This window comes from Mustela erminea, chromosome 5 (genome assembly GCF_009829155.1).
Source record: "Mustela erminea isolate mMusErm1 chromosome 5, mMusErm1.Pri, whole genome shotgun sequence".
Taxonomy (NCBI): Eukaryota; Metazoa; Chordata; class Mammalia; order Carnivora; family Mustelidae; genus Mustela; species Mustela erminea.
In genome coordinates this window covers 112,332,143-112,350,597 of record NC_045618.1, presented here as the reverse complement: position 1 = coordinate 112,350,597, position 18,455 = coordinate 112,332,143, and the positions used below count along the sequence as shown (strand labels likewise).

The following is an 18,455-nucleotide window of genomic DNA, read 5'->3' as shown; positions in this document are numbered from 1 at the left end:
AAGAGAATTCTTATAACTTATTTGACTTTTCTAAACAGGTAGGTTTTGGAGCTACCTATATGAGGGTTAACTATACAAGCCTATCAGTACATTTCTGATCTAACACTATACTCAAGAAAGCAACATGATTTTTCAATAGTCAGGAAACACCACAAGATCCAATATATCCTATTTCTAACAGTTTTGAATTACTTGTCTTTATATACTCAAAAAAAAAATCATAAATGCAGGTCTCTTCCCCTACCCACAAAATCTGTTTAAAAAAATTCCTTGGTGATGACGCTTTAATGCTTTTTAAAAGAAATGCAACCCCAGCCCCAAAAAGCAATAGTAAAATCATCATGGTTTCTTTAACAATAACAAATAACATTCTATTAATAGATTCTGTTAATAAAACATTCTATTAATAATTCTACTAATAAAAATTCTATTAATACAATGATTTATTTTTAAAATGTATAACTGCATATTAAAAGGATCACACACCACCACTAAGTGGGATTTATTAAAGGAATGCACGGATTGTTCAACATATGAAAACTGATCAATGTAATATGCTACATCAACAAAATGAAAGAAAAACCCACTCGATCATCTCAATTGGTGTAAAAAAAAAAAAAGCATTCGATAAAATCCAATACCCTCTCATGATGAAAACAACCAAATAGGAACAGAATGGAACTACCTCAACATAATATAAACAATATATGAAAAACCCACAGCAAATATCATACTCAATGTTGAAAGACCAAAAGCTATTCCTCCGAGATTAGCAACAAGGAAATGGAAGCCCACTTTCCCCACTTCTATTCAAGATAGTACTGGTAGCTCTAGCCAGAGCAATACGTCAAGTTAAAAAAAAAAAAAATGTATCAAGGCATCCAAACTGAAATGGACAAAGTAAAATTATTTATTTGCAGATAATATAATCTTATGTGTTAAAAAACAACAACAACCCTAGGGGAACCTGGGTGCCTCAGTGGGTTAAGACTCTGCCTTCAGCTCAGGTCATGATCCTAGGGTACTGGGATGGAGCCCTGCATGGGGCTCGCTGCTCAGCAGGGAGCCTGCTTCCCCACCCCCACCCCGCCCTGCCTGCTTCTCTGCCTACTTGTGATCTCTGTCTGCCAAATAAATAAATAAAATCTTTAAAAAAAAAACAAAACCCTAAAGACTCCACGAAAAAGCTCTTAGAATAAATGAATTCATCAAAACAGCATGATACAAAATCAACATACAAAAACAAACCACATTTCTACACAAAATGAACAATCTAAAAAGAAAATTACAAAAAGAATTCCATTAACAGCATCAAAAAGAATAAAATACTTATGAATTAACTTGACCAAGGAGGCAAAAGACTTATACAATGAAAACTACAAAATATTGGTGAAAGAAAATAAAGACGACATAAATAAATGGAAACACCTCCCATGTTAGTAACACTAGGAGACTTAATATTGTTAAAATGTCATACTACCCAAAGAAATCAACAGATTCAATGCAACACTGATCAAAACCCCAATCACATTTTTTCTGATATAGAAAAACTCACCCTAAAATTCATATGAAATCTCAAGGGATCCCAAAGAGCCAAAACAATCTTGAAAAAGAACAGAAAAACTGGAGGACTTACACTTTCTGATTTCAAATTTTACTGTACAGCTACAGTAATCAAAACAGTGTGGTGTTGGCTCAGTCAATTAAGCATCTCCCTTCAGCTCAGGTCATGATCCCAGAATCCTGGGATCCAGCCCTGTGTTGGGCTCCCTGCTCAGCTGGGAATCCACTTCTCCCTCCTCCTGTGTCCCTCCACTGACTTGTATTTTCTCTCTCTTTCTCAAATGAATAAAAACTTTAAAAATAACAACAACAACAACAACAAAACAGTGTGGTTTGCCACAAAAACAGACACATGGACCAATGGAACAGAGAGCCCAGAAATAAACCCTCATATATATGGTCAAATGATTTGACAAGAGTGCCAATAACATTCAATGCTAGGGGAGTGGGGGTGGGAAGGACAGTCTTTTCAATAAATGGTGCTGGAAAAACAGAATATCCACATCCAAAAGAATGAAGCTGGACCCCTACCTAACATATATATATAAATTAAGTCAAAATAGATCAAGTAAATAACTGTAGGACCTAAAATAATAAAACTCTCAGAAGAAAACATAGGATAAAAGTTTCATGTTACTGAATTTACCAATGATTTCTTGGATATGACACTAAAAACATAGGGAGAAAGAAAGGAAAAATTGACAAACTGGACTTTGTGAAAACTAAAACTTTTGTGCATCAAAAGACAACATCTATGAAGTAAAAAGGCAACCTAAAAGACTGAGAAAATACTTGTAAATCATGTATCTGATAAGGAATTACTATCCAGAATATATAGAGAACTCCTAAGCCTCAACAACAAAAGACAAACAACCCAATTCAAAATTGGAAAAAAAGAAAGGAAGAGACATTGTTCCAAAGAAGATATACAAAGAGCCAATAAGCCCATAAAAAGATGTTCAGTGGCACCAATCGTTAGGGAAATGCAAATCAAAACCACACACACATACACACACACAAAAACCTACAATTTCATACCCATTAAAATGGCTACTATCAAAAATCAGAAAGTAACAGCTGTTGGCAAGGAGGTAGAGACAGTGAAACACTTGTGCAATGCTGATGAGACAGTAAAATGGTATAGCTGCTGTGGAAAAAAGTATGGTGGCTCCTCAAAAAATTAAAAACAGAATTACTATATGACCTACCAATTTCATTTCTGAACATATATATATATACCCAAAAGAACTAAAAACAGGGTGTTGAAGAAATATTTACACACTTATGTTCATAGCCACATTATGCACAATAGCTAAAATGTGGAAGAAACCCATGTCCAACAACCAATAAGCAGATAAGCAAAGTAAAGTATGTACATACAATGGAATACTATTCAGCCTCAAAAAGAAAGGAAATTCTGTGCTATACTACAACACGGATGAACCTCAAGGACATTATGCTAAGTGAAATAAGCCAGAAACAAAAGACAAATGCTGTGTATGACCCCCCCCCATATGAATTACTTAGAGTCAAATTCATAAAGACAGAAAGTATAATACTGCTTTCCAGGAGCTGGATGGAATAGAGAATGGGGAGTTACTGTTTAATAGGAATATTGTTTCAATTTTACAAGATGAAAAGAGTTACAGGAATTCTCTGACGACTGCATAGCAATGTGAATGTACTTAAAGCACTGAACTGTACACTTAAAAATGGCAAAGATGAGTGGGGGAGGGGCTCCAGGGTGGCTCAATAGGTCAAACGTCTGCCCTCAGCTCAGGTTAAGATCCTGGAGTCCAAGGATTCAGTCCCCTATCGGGCTCCCCACTCAGCAGGTAGTGAGCTTCTCCCTCTGACCTTCCCCTCCCTGGTGCTTTCTCTCTTTCGCAAATAAATAAATAAAATCTTTCTTAAAAAAATGGCTAAGGTGGTAAATTTTATGTCATGTATCTTATTGTTATAAATATTAGGCTATATATTAGTATTTTATCACAAAAAAGAGAGAAAAAGTATGACTAAAATTATCACCAAAAGTTGGAAACTCCCCAAATGTATATAAAGTGGTGAATGAATAAATCAACTATACTATATCCCCATTTGGTAGAACACAGCTCAGAATTTTAAAAGAAAGAAGGAAAAAAAGAAAGAAAGAAAACAAATTACTAGTACAACAACATGAATGAATCCAAATGCATTATGCTAAGTGAAAGAAGCTAGATTTTTAAAGCTACATACTCAATGATTCTATTTAAATGACATATCAGAATAGGTAGACTATAGGGACAAAAAACAGATCAGTGGTTGCTAGGAGTTGAGATGAGAGAGAGGCTGACTACAAAGAGACAACATGAATGAATTTAAAAGATTATGGGGATGAATATATATTTGTCAAAACACACAGACAACACTAAAAACAAATAATAATTTTAATGTATGACTAAAATCTGGACAACAATCTATCCTTTAAAAGTCAGCTATAAAAATGTCCAAAAATTCTAAGATGAGTTGTTTATTTTCAACACCCAATATGTCACACAACAATGCCAAAATTACAATGTAACATATTCAGCCACAACTTGTTTTTAACCAGCCTCTTAAAGTACAAAACTACTAAACAAGGAGTAAAACATTTTTTTTATTTTATGCACTACAGACTATACATAGTAGGTAGTACCAAAATGTCTGTTAACTAATACATAATTCAGTAGCATTTAGATTGACTTGGTCTTTCTAATTCATTGCCACGTACATACATAGATTTTAACACAAAATTATCTATTTCTCAACATATTAATTTATAATTAGAAAAGGGAAATGCTGTCCAAAAAATATACTAACCTGAATTTGTTCAGTTAATCAATAAAGGCAACAGGACACACTTTATCTTGAATGAAAATACCACCTGGGTCATGAGTATGCAGCAACCTAGAGCAACAAACAAACAAATGAAATTCAGCCTTACTCAGAGAATTCAGTTAGAATACCTTCAGTTATTGTACCATTTAAAAAATTCCTTTTTTTTCGAGGCCCCTGGGTGGCTCAGTGGGTTAAAAATTCCTTTTTTTTCCCTTACAATATGTCATAACATGTAAAACTTTCACTTTTTAAAAATATTTTATTTATTTATTTATTTATTTATTTATTTATTTATTTGAGAGAGAGTGAGCAGGGGGATGGGGCAGGGAGAGAAGCCGGCTCCCCACGGAGACACCCGGCTCACTCACAGGACCCTGGGATCATAACCAGAGCAGAAGGCAGATTTTTTTTTTTGAAAGATTTTATTTTTATTTAATTGTCAGAGAGAGAGCACACAGGCAAGCAGAGTGGCAGGCAGAGGCAGAGAGAGAAGCAGGCTCCCCGCCATGCAGGGAGCCCCATGTTGGACTCGATCCCAGGACACTGGGATCATGGGCAGCCGCTTAACAAACTGAGCGACCCAGGTGTCCTCCAAAGGGAGTTTCTTAACCAACTGAGCCACCCAGGCACCCCAATGTAAAACTTTTATATATTTATTCACTTCTGTAAGCAGTGTTTTTCAAATCCCAATAAAGAATGGGTTTCTACCTTATTGTAATCAAACACAGCAACACTCATTGTCTTCATTTGCTTCATAGTTTATCTTAAAATAAGTCAACACCTATAAAACTTACTTTGTGAACACAAAATACTTTAATTTTGTCTACTTTTTAACATATGGGGCAATCAGCTTTCTCTCTTCGCAGACTAATGCTCAAAATCTTCTACATCCCTCATACCACAATCAGCTCTACAACCTAATTTCTGACTCTCTTCTACAGAGAATTCCATTCAAGCCAATTTAATCTGCTTGTTATTCACAGAACAATTTTGTCATTCTCAGCTGTCACCCTGCAACACACCATTCCTTCTTCTTAGAGCAGGGACTTTTTCTTCCTTATCCTCTTGGTGAATCAATGCAAATCCATCAATTTTCTCAAAATCCAGCCCCTCCATTTCTCCCTGAGAGCTGACATAATCACTATGTGATTATTAATTATTATTTATTAATAATATTAATAAATATTAATATTATATATTTATATATTATAAATATAATATTAATAATATTATTAATTATTAATTATTGATAATATTATTAATTATAATCACTATGTAATTATTAATCTTTGCTAGAATGTGTTGTTGCCTTATACATGTGCCATCTCATATGATCTTCTAATAAGGGACCCTACCTCTTATTTCTTTTGCCTCCCTAATATCTACTACCATGTTTGACATATAGAAAGTTAATCATATGATTGACAAGTGAATGGTCTTAATAAAGATTCACACATCAAATGTTCACTGAATATGTATGTGCAAGTCCCTAAGTACAAAAACCCAAGAATAATATAGTGACACAATACAATCTTCAGAAATGTCTTTCTGCCAACTACATTACTGTAGTCTTGGACTGACATTTTTACTACATGTGAGAAGCATTCTTTATCCAATAACATCAGAGTGTACTGAAACCAATTTTTGGTAATTAGAAATAACACTGAAGGCATCATCACCAACTCCAACTTCTCCAGCATAAAGCTCCAACTTCTCCAGCATAAAAAAAAAACTATTTTTACTTTCAATTTAAAAAAAATCTACTCGGAGGCAGAACACTTATTAATAAGAACATTCAATAAATTACTCTAAGCTAAAAATAATAAGCACATTTGTATAGTTAGTGCTTTTTTATTTACATTATCTCATCTGCCAGATCTGGTTGAAAAAGACAAACCACTGTTAAGTCAACTACTGCAGGGGTCCATAAACAATTCCTAAATGGCTATCAACTATAAAAATCAGCCAACGCTCCTTCCTGTAACTTCACCCAAAAGTCTTTTATCAAATTTCCACAATAACCCAGTTTAGGATTTATGCTTCTAGCTATTATGATTATGGAGTAACTGGTAACCAGATTTATCCCCAGACAGTAAACAACTACAAAACTAGACAAAATATATGACGTAACAGTTTATGGACATTGGACAATAATAAGTGTAGATCTGCATTCCCTGAGAGAAGGAAATAAGCTAGATAAGCCCTGCAAACATCTTGACTTTCTGCCAAAAGACATGTATGTCCTAAACACCCCTGCAGGCAGAGAGATTAAAAGCACAGCACAGCAATCTACTTAACTTGAAGAGACAAAGATATAAATTCAGTAAGATACAGGTAACAGGAATTACCGGAATAATGTACCAGAAAGGAGGGGTTATGCAGAAAAAAGCTCTAGACATCTAGGTAGGGGTCCACTTGAGTCTAACTTAATACTGATCTACATACACTTAGAGTGAAATTCCACAAGGCCAGGCAAAAAACAACTGCTGAGGAGCTAAAACAAACAAACAAACAAAAACAATGCAAGGTTCAAAAGGGGTTGGAGACATTGGAGGTTCTATCCAACCAGAGTAAATAAAGACTCGTATACTCCAGGCCGTTAGTAGAGACCACAGCATGGCTAAAAAACAGTCCTAGAATAAAGACTACTATCTAATGATCCCAAAAGAACTTAAAAACAAACAGGTCTTCAATTTAACATCTGTAACCAGATGACTAGCCAAATGGAAAAACCTCATTATTCACAGGGCATCCAGTAAAGCACTCACAAAGATTCTGCCTCAGCAGTGGGGCAATTGGATTAAATGGTCCCATTTAACAAAGATTAAAAGTAATACCTGAAAGGACCACTTTACAAGTAAACTCAATACATTCCAGAAAAAGTTTCAAGAACACACAGAGGAATACAGAAATATCTGCACCCAACAATGTAAAATTTACAATGTCTTCTTTTACATGCCTGACAAGCATCAACTGATTTCCAAGCAGGTTTAAAAAAATTTAAAAAAAAAAAAAAAAAAAAGGTACGAAAAGGAAAATACAGCCATGAGTAAAAATATCAATCAAAATCAGCCTAGATACGACACAGTTGATAAGATTAGGAAACCAGGACATTAAAGGTTGTTATAAATCCCATATGTTCTAGAAGCTAGAAAAAAAGGTTGGCTACATTTTCAGTAAAGACAGGTAAAAAGACTCAACCTCGAACATCTAAAAATGACAACCAGAATGTTGGAGATGCTCTATCTGACACTCAGTGAATAAGATTTTCTACTCTGATGGATTCAGGGCTCTATTCCTGGTATTGTATGTGAGCTATGAGTATTGTATTGTTCCTTCAATTCCTTTTTGAGTGGTTCTTCCTAGCCTCAAGTAGTTCCTTCACAGGCATGCACTGATGAGTACTCAACTGAATTCTTGAAAGGAACCTCACTGATTAGTACTCAACTAAATTCTTGAAAATTCTCTTGCAGCTCTCTCTTCCCTGATATTCTGCCCTGTGAACTCTAGCTACCTTAACTCCCCATAGCCTCCCAGCTCCTTCCCTTCAACTCAGGAAGATCTCTTGGTTCCTCTTGGGTTCTGTTGACCTGCTCCATGCCTAGAAACTCTCTCCAGGTTAGCACATTCTTAAGTCTCACTTAATTTATTTTCTATCACTCAGGGATCAAAGTCTTTTGCCGCCTGATGGCAAATGTCTTAGAAACTGTTGTTTCATATCTTTTACCCAGATGGATAAAAGTGGAAGTATACTAATCTCTGTTGGTCCATCTTGGGTGGAAGCACTTTCTATCAATTAGATTAATTTTGTGACAGCAGTGAATGCTGACATTTTCAAAAAATTAGATATATTCAATTACCATCACTCATACATTAGTAAGTTATTCTAAAGCATATGATAAATCCATAACATGTAGCAGAAAAGAATAATAACCATGAAAATGAAATAGGCAAATAGCAGCTAAGCGCAAAGAATAAACAGGATCCAGTAATCAAAAATAGCAAAAAGCTATTTGTTGGATGCATATTTAACAGCCAATGCAATTAATCTAGAGAGTAAGGTTTTCTACCTAAAAATGAGGAAAGATTACCTATGGTATGTTGCTGAAGCTCCAGGTGGTGAAGATCAAAAACAAATGGTAGGTAATTCCCAAGTTGCTTAGCAAGAGGCTTTTGATGTAAGCAAGAGATGAAACCCACACACCCAATCTGCCTGAGGCTGGCTCTTAACTTTCCTGTGTTTCACTGTAAGATCCTTAGTAATCCAAGCTTGCCTACACACTAGCTAAAATGGCTTTTGATGAGGCCACTTCAGAACCTGATATAGTGAATGAAGCCTCATCCAAAGACAGCAGCACCCTCATCCTGCAGTTGTTCAGAGACAACCTAACATTATGGACATCAGACAGTGCAGGAGAAGAATATGATGCCACAGAAGGAGCAGAAAACTAAGTGCATGAGGATGTCATCCTTCTCCCCCTCAAGAAACCTTTTTACACATCTCCATTTCTTATTCCATTTGAATTTCCTACAGCAAAGAAACCCATTCATGTGTATGGAATCACATGTTTATAGTCTTTTCACACTGTAGCTTTGGGAAAACCCCATTCCTTGATTTGTGTTTGCCTTGGCCTTCCTGGTGTGTAGTTAGTGCTGTAGAAAAGTATTAATAGCTTCATTTTGTATAAACACTAGTAACTTCTAAACACTTACGTAGAGGACTAAAAACATATCTGACATTTAAGTAAGCTGAACCAGTTCTGCAAGTAATTGGGTTTTGTATTACTGTGAAGATATGAAAATGTAGTTAATTATCATTTAAAGACTATTCTACGTAACTTAATTTCTATTTTCCCTCCCTTACTTTTTTTAAGGGTTTCCCTTCAGTAAGCAACTGTCCATGATCTTAATGTATTCCTTTTTGGTAGAAATCCAGAATTATGAGATTAAATGGAAAAGCATTTGACATTTCTGGGCTGGATATCACAAAGTGAAATGCCTCCTGTATCCTGTATATGATGGAGGTCTTATATGTCTATGACAACAGAAGTTTCCTTACTCACTCTTCATTTGCTGCTATTTAAGTTGACAACTTCCCTTCCTAACAAAAATTTACTTACACCTCCTGCCTTGCTTGGTAGTTCGGGTACTCACTTTACTATGTATCAGAAGTAGTATGTTGCCACTAGAATGCAAGCATTGTTTTGGGCAAGTTAAAGTGCATGTCATTGCTTAATACACTAGAAAGGAAAATAAAGGACAAAAGTCCACACCTAAACCTTGAGTACTTTTCCATGCAGATCTGTCCACATGTGAGAGGGTGTCCTGTTTGTCTAGTATTATTATTTAGAGAGTTGGACCACTACTGTGTGGTCATTGACTATAGTCCCAAAATAGACTTATGAAATGTTACGCCTTATTTAACAGCACAGTAACATACTATATATATATATATATATATATATATATATATATATATATGAGATACTTTTATAGTTATTATCAACTAGTCTGAAATCAGAAGGCAAAATACAAAAATTTCCATCAGTTATAATACCACCATTCCTTTTAAATTCCCATGGCAGTTTGAATTTCTAAATATTTTTCAACTTGCCTTACACTACATCTTTGGCTGTTTTCCCCACCCCATCTCACAAGATTGTACACATCACATGAGCCAAGACTATGTGTATTCATTTTTATATCCTTTAGTGGTTTCTAACACACTGCCATCTTGACACTCATTAGCATTTAACATTTTCTGCTCATCAATATATCTTTTACCCATCTCACAAGGATATTGCAAGGAGCAAAAAGAGTAATATTTGTGACAGTACTTTGCAAATAAAAATGTTTTGCAGATATCAGATGAATTTTATTTCATTATCTATCGTTACCCTAAATCTTAGCTGGCAAAGTAGTAGAGGGCTCTGTGGAATGAAAACAGAACTGGTCCTCATGATTAGCATGAGTTTGATGGTGGCTCCACACTCTCCTTTACTCTGTTCCGTTTTCTACTGGTCCACTTAATCATGGCAGGAGTCATCATCCCAACAGCATCCCAGCCCCCATATCATCTGGCATTTTTATGGTTTCCAGCACCACCTCCAGTTCTAGCTCCCAGGCTACAGTTCATAGTGACTGGCCTATTCGCCACAATCTTCTACCTGGCCCTTCCCTTACTGGATAAGATACAGAGAAAAAAAAATCAACAAGGCAGACAGAGGCTTATGACCTAACATTATCTCTGTAATGCTGAATAAAAAATCACTTATGCCTTTTTTTTAAATGCTAGTATAAATATGTAACATTGCCTTAGCTGCACATTAAGTAGGATATGAGGAGCTCAGGATGCCATGACTTTCAAGCTTATTGTGACTTTCAAGAACACATTCTGGCACTGAGCAAAGATTCTTAAAATAGAGATGAAGAAGAGTTTTGAATCTAGCCCCAGCTCTGAACATCAATTTATTACATGATTTTGGATGTAACATATCACTTGCTTAGACTTCTAGTCATTCTTCTACAAATGAAAGAACTGAAAAAAATTGTTGAAGTCTCTTGCAGTTCTAAAATTCTGGGAGTAAAAGCCTAAAACTACACCTTCTAGGAGCCATCAAAATTCTTCAGCTTATATCCAATTCACCTTTATGCCTTACTACTAAACACGCCCTCTTCCCCAACAACATTCTAAATAATTCATCTCGACAAGACAGTATTTGAGTAACCAGTTCTGGAAGAAACTGTTTTCTTTAATCTCTTGCTTAAAAAATTTCTTTCCAGTATAAAAACTGATTTTTCTTCATTATTACAAAACAGAGATGTTTTCCTCTCTTTACCATCAAACAGAGTGATTACAGCTCCCTAATTTACTGGAAACTGAACCAAGTTCAGTAATAAACTCACATAAAATTTACTTTCCAAAACCAGTACTAGACACCTTCAGTCCTACTACATTAAAAAAAAAAAAAAAAATTGTCGGGTGCCTGGGTGGCTCAGTGGGTTAAGCCGCTGCCTTCGGCTCAGGTCATGATCTCAGGGTCCTGGGATCGAGTCCCACATCGGGCTCTCTGCTCAGCAGGGAGACTGCTTCCCTCTCTCTCTCTGCCTGCCTCTCTGCCTACTTGTGATCTCTGTCTGTCAAATAAATAAATAAAATCTTTTTTAAAAAAAATGTCTTAAATTTTAGTATAGTTCTATATTACAGACCAGTTGCAACATACAAAGAGTTTTTGTACGTGGCACATTCCCCTATGTTTAATATTTTGCATTACTATGGAACACTTGTCACAATTAATGAAAAAAATGTTAATATACTTTACTAATAAAACCCCATACTTTATTCAAATAAATATATTAAATATCAAAAAAAAAATTTTCAAAGCAAACTCTTAAAAAGAGCAATGAAAACATAACACAATGAAAGCCACACAGTAAACAGAACACACAGTAAATATAATAAATAATTGCCAGAGCTAAAAATCTAGCATATCGGTGTCAAAAATAAATACAAAGAGTTTAACTCCTCTATCAAAAGAAAAAAAATTTTTAGATTGGCTCATGAAGTAAAAACCCAATAGTATATTATACAATGAATACCTAAAAACAAAGTCATTAAGAAACATTAAAAGGAAAAAGATATGAGCAAAGAAAGGAATAATGGGCAAATACATAAAAAAGAAAACAGAGGTTATGATCTTAATAACTGACAAGGCAGAATTCAGGCCCAAAAAACACCTAGCAAGACAAAGTAGGGCTTTTTCTATGCTATAGGACAAATTAACAATGAGGAAGATAAATCAATTATGTATACTTTTGTACCAAATAACCCTATTACAAGTTTTAGAAAACAAAAATCTAGAATAGCTGTAGGAAAAAATTAATAGAAACAGAGTAATAGTAGCTGAAACTATAGAAGACCAAAGCCAAATAATCAGTAAGGTAAATTATTGTAACATATTGAACTTACTACCTTGAATTTTGTATTTTGATAGAGAAAACAATCTCTTTTCATGGGGACGTGGACTATTCACAAAAACTGATCATATGTAAGGTCATACAGAAAATTTAAGTTCACAATACTAAAAATACCACAACTTGTGTTTTTTGATCACAGTGCAGTAAGACTACAAATGAAAAATAACAAAAAGCCCTTACTCCTGCAGGTTAAAAAACTGTTATCTTAAACAACTTTTGAATGAAATGGAAAAAAACAAAATTGTATAATACAGAAAAAAAGATCAGTTTCCAAATGGATTAGAGACCAAAATATAAAGATTAAAACCATGAAAGTCCTGTAAGAAAACATAAATGATTTCAAGTATAACCCAGGAATGAGAAGTCAATCTAGCAGTGATTCAAAATCTAAAAGCAGAAGAAAAAATTTTTAACTGATATATTCAACAAAACCTATTTTTTAAAATATGAATGGCCACCCCCCCCCACAAAACTATAAGTAATGGCAAAAAACAAACTGTGAGAAAATATGTAGCTACTAACCACTACTGTACACTTGAATTGTGGCCAGTCCAAACTCAAGAGGTGCTGTAAGTATGCAATGCACCCAAGATTTTGAAGACTTGGTACAAAGAAGAAAACAAAATACCTCATTTATAATTTTTATATTGATTACACACCAATGATAATACTCATTTTGAGTCTGAAATGATAGTATTTTAAATTTATGTGGTAACATCTGGATAAATAGTTAAGTTAATCATAATTAATTAAAACTATATTTTAATTTTTTAATGTGCAATTTAAGTTTTCTAGTAGCCACATGTGGCTCATATTTGCCTTCCTATCTGTAAAAAGGTATGAAGAGGATCTCTATGTATATATTGCTTTCTAGGATATATTGTTGTGTGAATAAAAGCAGAGTACAGAACAAATATGAGGTATGCCAGCTTTTAAGGAAAAAAAGTAAATATAGTCTTATTTTTTTAAAAACCAAAATACTGAAAATACCAAAATTAATAAAAATAGTTACTTGTAAAAGGCAAGGAAGGGAAAGGGGCTAGGAGGCAGGAGATATAGGTAAAAACAATAATTATCTAAGGACATATAATTAAATAGTTTTGATTTTTGCATTAAATGAATGTTTTACATATTCAAGAATAAAATTAAATCAAAAGGAGAAACAAAAACCCCAAAACAAATCATCTTAAACTTATACTGTGTTAGTAAAATAACTACACACAAAAATGATTTAAAATGACTCTCAAAGACAGCACTCTGGCAATAGCATATCTTGGTAGAATATATTCTAAACAGAAAAAGAACTACTAAAGAAAGCTTGAAGTTCAGTTTTATGATTTTTTATAATAGTAATTCTAGTGTTATTTGTGAACAACTTTTTTGTATGGTATAGAATAAATCAAATAGATAAATCTGTTACTAGGAACGAAGATATTAGTATGGTGGGGAAAACAAAATATTCATAAAATGAAAAAAATTAAGACAAAATAGACTCTTTGTTAAATTTGAATTGATACACGGATCTTTTTTTTTTTTGATCTATATATTTCTTAGTTTTGTCCAATAAGAAATCTTAGAAGCAATGATGCCCCCTGAAAAATGAACCTAGCACCCAGGTCATGGTATCTAAATCTTGTTCTCATATGCAAAGCAGAATAAATAAAGAGCCTGGGACATCATTTTATGCCTGATGTAAAGAGTTCAAAGCCCAATAAAGGCCCAGCAAAAAGACACACAGAACACACACATACACACACACACACACACACACACACACACACACAAGTAAACTTGAAAGGGCTCCAACTGGTCAAATTTGAGCATCAAATCAAAAGCCATAAATAACTATAAATACATAAAAATCAATGAGACTCTTGATTAAAAACAAGTGGAAGAGGGAAATTCCATGTCCTATATAATAGAATATGTTTGTCCAGACCAAATCCTCCTGCAGGTAACAATTATAAAACTTGAAAAAGTACAAACAACAATAACTGTCTGAAGGCACAGGAACATTGAACAGAAGCAGGCAGACTCTGGAGGGCAGTATATTCTTGGAACAAAAGAATGGCAGCAGTCAGTTTCCTAATTCCCACAGATACCCACAGTTTTTAATTACCATTTTTATCTCTTCCGGAATACCAGAGGAAGTTTTCAAAGCAACTGCCAACACTGGAAAGTGGGGAGAAATCACAGAAAGAAGAGAGCCAGAGAGGTAAGTCATACATCCTACATGTAACTCTGCACAAATCTTTGGCAGACCAACTGACCAATGAACTGTATATATCCAGGACACAAAACAGTTAATGACTGGGCGGAAAAAAAAGAAACCCACACTGACAACTCAACTGCCTCCTAAGATACAGAGTTTGTAGTATGAGTATAACCAAATTAATTGCTGGCTAACACAAAGGCATCAGCCCTTTTATAGATGAATATAATGGAATTCCATAGCATTCATAACATAAAAGACCATAATCCAAATTTATTTGGCATACAAAGGTCAAGAAAATAAGACCAAACAACAACAAACAAACAAAAACATACATAAACATCAACCTTATAAAATCAGATGTTGTTATAAATAAACAAAGATCTTAAAAGAGCTATTGTAATTATGCTCAATGAATAAAGGAAAATATGCTCATAAAGAAACAGAAACCACAGAAAAATAACCAAATAAAAATTCTAGAACAATAAAAGAGTATCTACAATAAAGAGAACATATTGGAAATGACATAAGAGTCAGTGAACCTAAAGTTAGATCAATAAAACTTAACTTTCCCAGAACTTCCTCATCTTATAACTGCAAGTGTATATCCTTCAACCAACATCTCACTTTTGCCACTCCCTAACCCCCACTAATCACCATTCTATAGTGTCTAGAGTTCAGCTTCATCAGATTCCACATATGCAATTCAAGTACCTATACTGTATGAAATACAGTTGTCTTTCCCTGACTCATTTCACTTAGCATATAATGCCCTCAACATCCACCCATCTTGTCACAAATGAGAGGAAATCCTTCTTTCTCACAGCTGAACACTCCATTGCATATATATTATGTACCACATCCCCTCTCTCCATTCATCCACTAACAGATGTCTTGGCTATTGTGAATAATGCTGCAAAGAACATAGGAGTGCAAGTATCTCTTCAAGATCTAATTTTCACTTTCCTGTATATATACCCAGAAGCAGGACTGCTGGATCATATGGTAGTCCTATTTTTAACTTTTTGAGGAACCTCCATACTGTTTTCCATGGTGGGTGTACTAACTTACATTCCCACCAACAGTTCACAACAGTTCCCTTTTCTCCACAACCTTGCCAACACTTACTATCTCTTGTCTTTTTGGTGACAGCCATTCTAACAGGTGAAGGTTATATCTCATTGTGGTTTTGATTTGTATTTCCCTAGTGATTAGTAATGTCAAGCATCTTTTCATGTAACTAAGCCATTTGAATGTCTTCTATGGAAAAATGTCTATTAGGTTCCTTTGACTATTTTATAACTGGATTAAAAAATTTTTGCTATTGAGTAGTTTAAGTTCTTCATATATTTTGGAAATTAAACCCTTTATCAAATATATGACTTAGAAATATTTTCTCCCATTCTATGGTTGAGGTAAGTTCCTTCTTCTACAATTTGTTGACAGTTTTTATCTGATAAAAAGGATGTTGTGTTTCCTCAAATACTTTTCATGCATCTATTGAGATGATATGATCTTTATCTTTCATTCTATTAATTTGATGTATCAAATTTATTGATTTGTATATGCTGAATCATCTTCACATCCCAGGGGTAAATCCACTTGATCATGGTTTATGATCCTTATAATATATCCTGAATTTCATTTGCTATTTTGTTAAAGACTTTTACATCCATGTTCATCAGGAATACTAGTTTAATTTTTCTTTACTTTGTAGTGTCACTGACTGGCTTCGGTATCAGGGTAATGCTGGCCTTGCAATATGAGTTTAGGAGTATTTCCTTCTCTTATGGTTTTTAATAAGAGTTTGAGAAAAATTGGTATTAACTCTTTCTTAAACATTTGGCAGAATTCACCCGAAAATTCATCTAGGACAAGAGTTTTATTTATTGAGAGGTTTTTGATTACTGATTAAATCTCCTTACTAGTAACTGGTCTGTTCAGATTTTCAATTTTCATGATTCAGTCTTGGTTAAGTTGTCTATTTCTAGGAATTTATCCACTTCTCTAAGTTGTCCAATTTGTTGGCATATAATTGTTCATAACAATCTTACGATCTTTTGCATTTCCATGGTCTCAGTTATAATATCTCCTCTTTCATTTCTGATTTTGAATCCTCTCTTTTTTTCTTGCTGAGTTAGCTAAGGGTATGTCTATTTTATCTTTTCAAAGAAAACAGTTCTTAGTTTCACTGATTTTTCTATTGTCTTTTTAGTCTCTATTTCAATTACTTCCACTCTGATCTTTAGAATTTCCTTTTCCCTACTAACTTTGAGTTTAGTTCCCCCCCCCCCCCACCCAGTTCTTTGAGGCATAGAGTCAGGTCATTTATTTGAGCTCTTTTTTCTTAATGAAGGTGTTTCTTGCTATAAACTTTCCTCTTAGAATTATTTTTACTGTACCTCTTATGTTTTGGCATGTTATATTTCCATTTATATTTGTTTCAAGTTAATTTTTTATTTGACTGGTTGTTCAGTAGTATGTTATGTCATCTTCACATACATGAATTTTCCAGTTTTCTTTTTGTAATGGATTTCTAGTTTCATACCATTGTGGTCAGAGAAGATGCTTAATATAGAAAAGCTATTTTGTATGACACAATAAAAGTTGACAAATATCACATATTTGTCAAATTTCATAAAATATACAACACAAAGAATGAGCTCTAATGTAAACTACGGACTTTATTTAGTAATAATGCAATAATATTGGTACATAAATTATAATAAATGTGTCACTCTAATATAAGATGTAAATAATATGGAGGGAACTGGGGAGTGGTGGGTATGAGAACTCTGTACTTTCTAATAAATTTTCCTGTAAACTTAAAAGTTCTCTAAAAAAATTAGATATATTTTTTAAAAGATGCTATAAGCAAAATCAAAAGACAGGTGAAAAACTGACAGAAAATATATACAACATACATTATAGATAAAAATCTAATATCCCTAGTATAGAAAGAATTCTTAAAAACTGGATAGAGAAACTGGCAATAGATAATTCACAATAATACATTACTGCCTTTAAACATACAGAAAATTTTTAACCTCACTCATTACGATGACATGCCACTTTTTACCTATCCCCTCAAATTTTAAATATAATATTCTGCTGCCAAAACCACAGGAAAACAGGTACTCTCATAAATTGCTGGTGATAAGGTAAATTGGTACAAGGCTAATGGAGAAAAATTTACAACAGCTAATAAAACTTATAGGGTATTTACCTTCTGACTTAGCAACTTTCACTTCTAGAAATTTACCCTAAAAAATCTCCAAAAGTATGCAAACATAGATGCAAAAAGTTATTCATTGCAGTATTGCTTTTAATTGCAAATTAATGGAAAAACATTATATGCAAAAAAAATCCTAAATTGGAGCTTGGTTGAATAACCTATTAACATCCATATAATCAAGTTCTATGCAACTATACAAAGATGAGGAAGATCAGTGACTTCCAGGATACATTCAGAGAGAAAAGTAAAGGGCAAAGAATATTTATTGTATGTAAACTTTTCAGTGTGAAGGGGAATTAAGAAAATATCCATGGATCAGAATAAAATAAAATAAAGATTTAAACAAGAAAATTGTAAGATTGGTTACTGGCAAGGAGTGTATATCAGTATCTGTGACTGCTTTAACAAACTATCACAAAACTGGAAGCTTAAAACAAATTTACTCTTAACAGTTCTGAAGGCCAGAAATCCAAAATCAGTTTCACTGAGCTGAAATTAAGGTGTCAATAGGGCCTCAATCCTTTAGGAGTCTCTAGGAAAGAATCTGTTCCTTGTCTCTTGCAACCTCTGGTGCCTGCCAACATTCCTTGGCTTGTACCTACATCACTATAA

The 18,455-nt window shown here is 33.9% G+C and overlaps 1 protein-coding gene and 1 pseudogene across 6 annotated transcripts in view; one reads left to right on the top strand and one right to left on the bottom strand.

Moving 5' to 3' along the window:
* FUT8 (fucosyltransferase 8) overlaps positions 1 to 18,455 on the bottom strand; it is a 303,528-nt gene that overhangs the window by 252,162 nt on the left and 32,911 nt on the right. For 4 of the 6 annotated variants that reach the window (XM_032344518.1, XM_032344519.1, XM_032344516.1 and 1 more), the window contains exon 2: positions 4,402 to 4,488. The exons of the other annotated variants lie outside the window; for them this stretch is intronic. The gene's annotated coding sequence lies outside the window, so the exon portion shown is untranslated. The remainder of the gene's footprint in view (positions 1 to 4,401; positions 4,489 to 18,455) is intronic. 6 annotated transcript variants of the gene reach the window in all.
* On the top strand, positions 8,496 to 8,893 carry LOC116591532 (annotated as a pseudogene).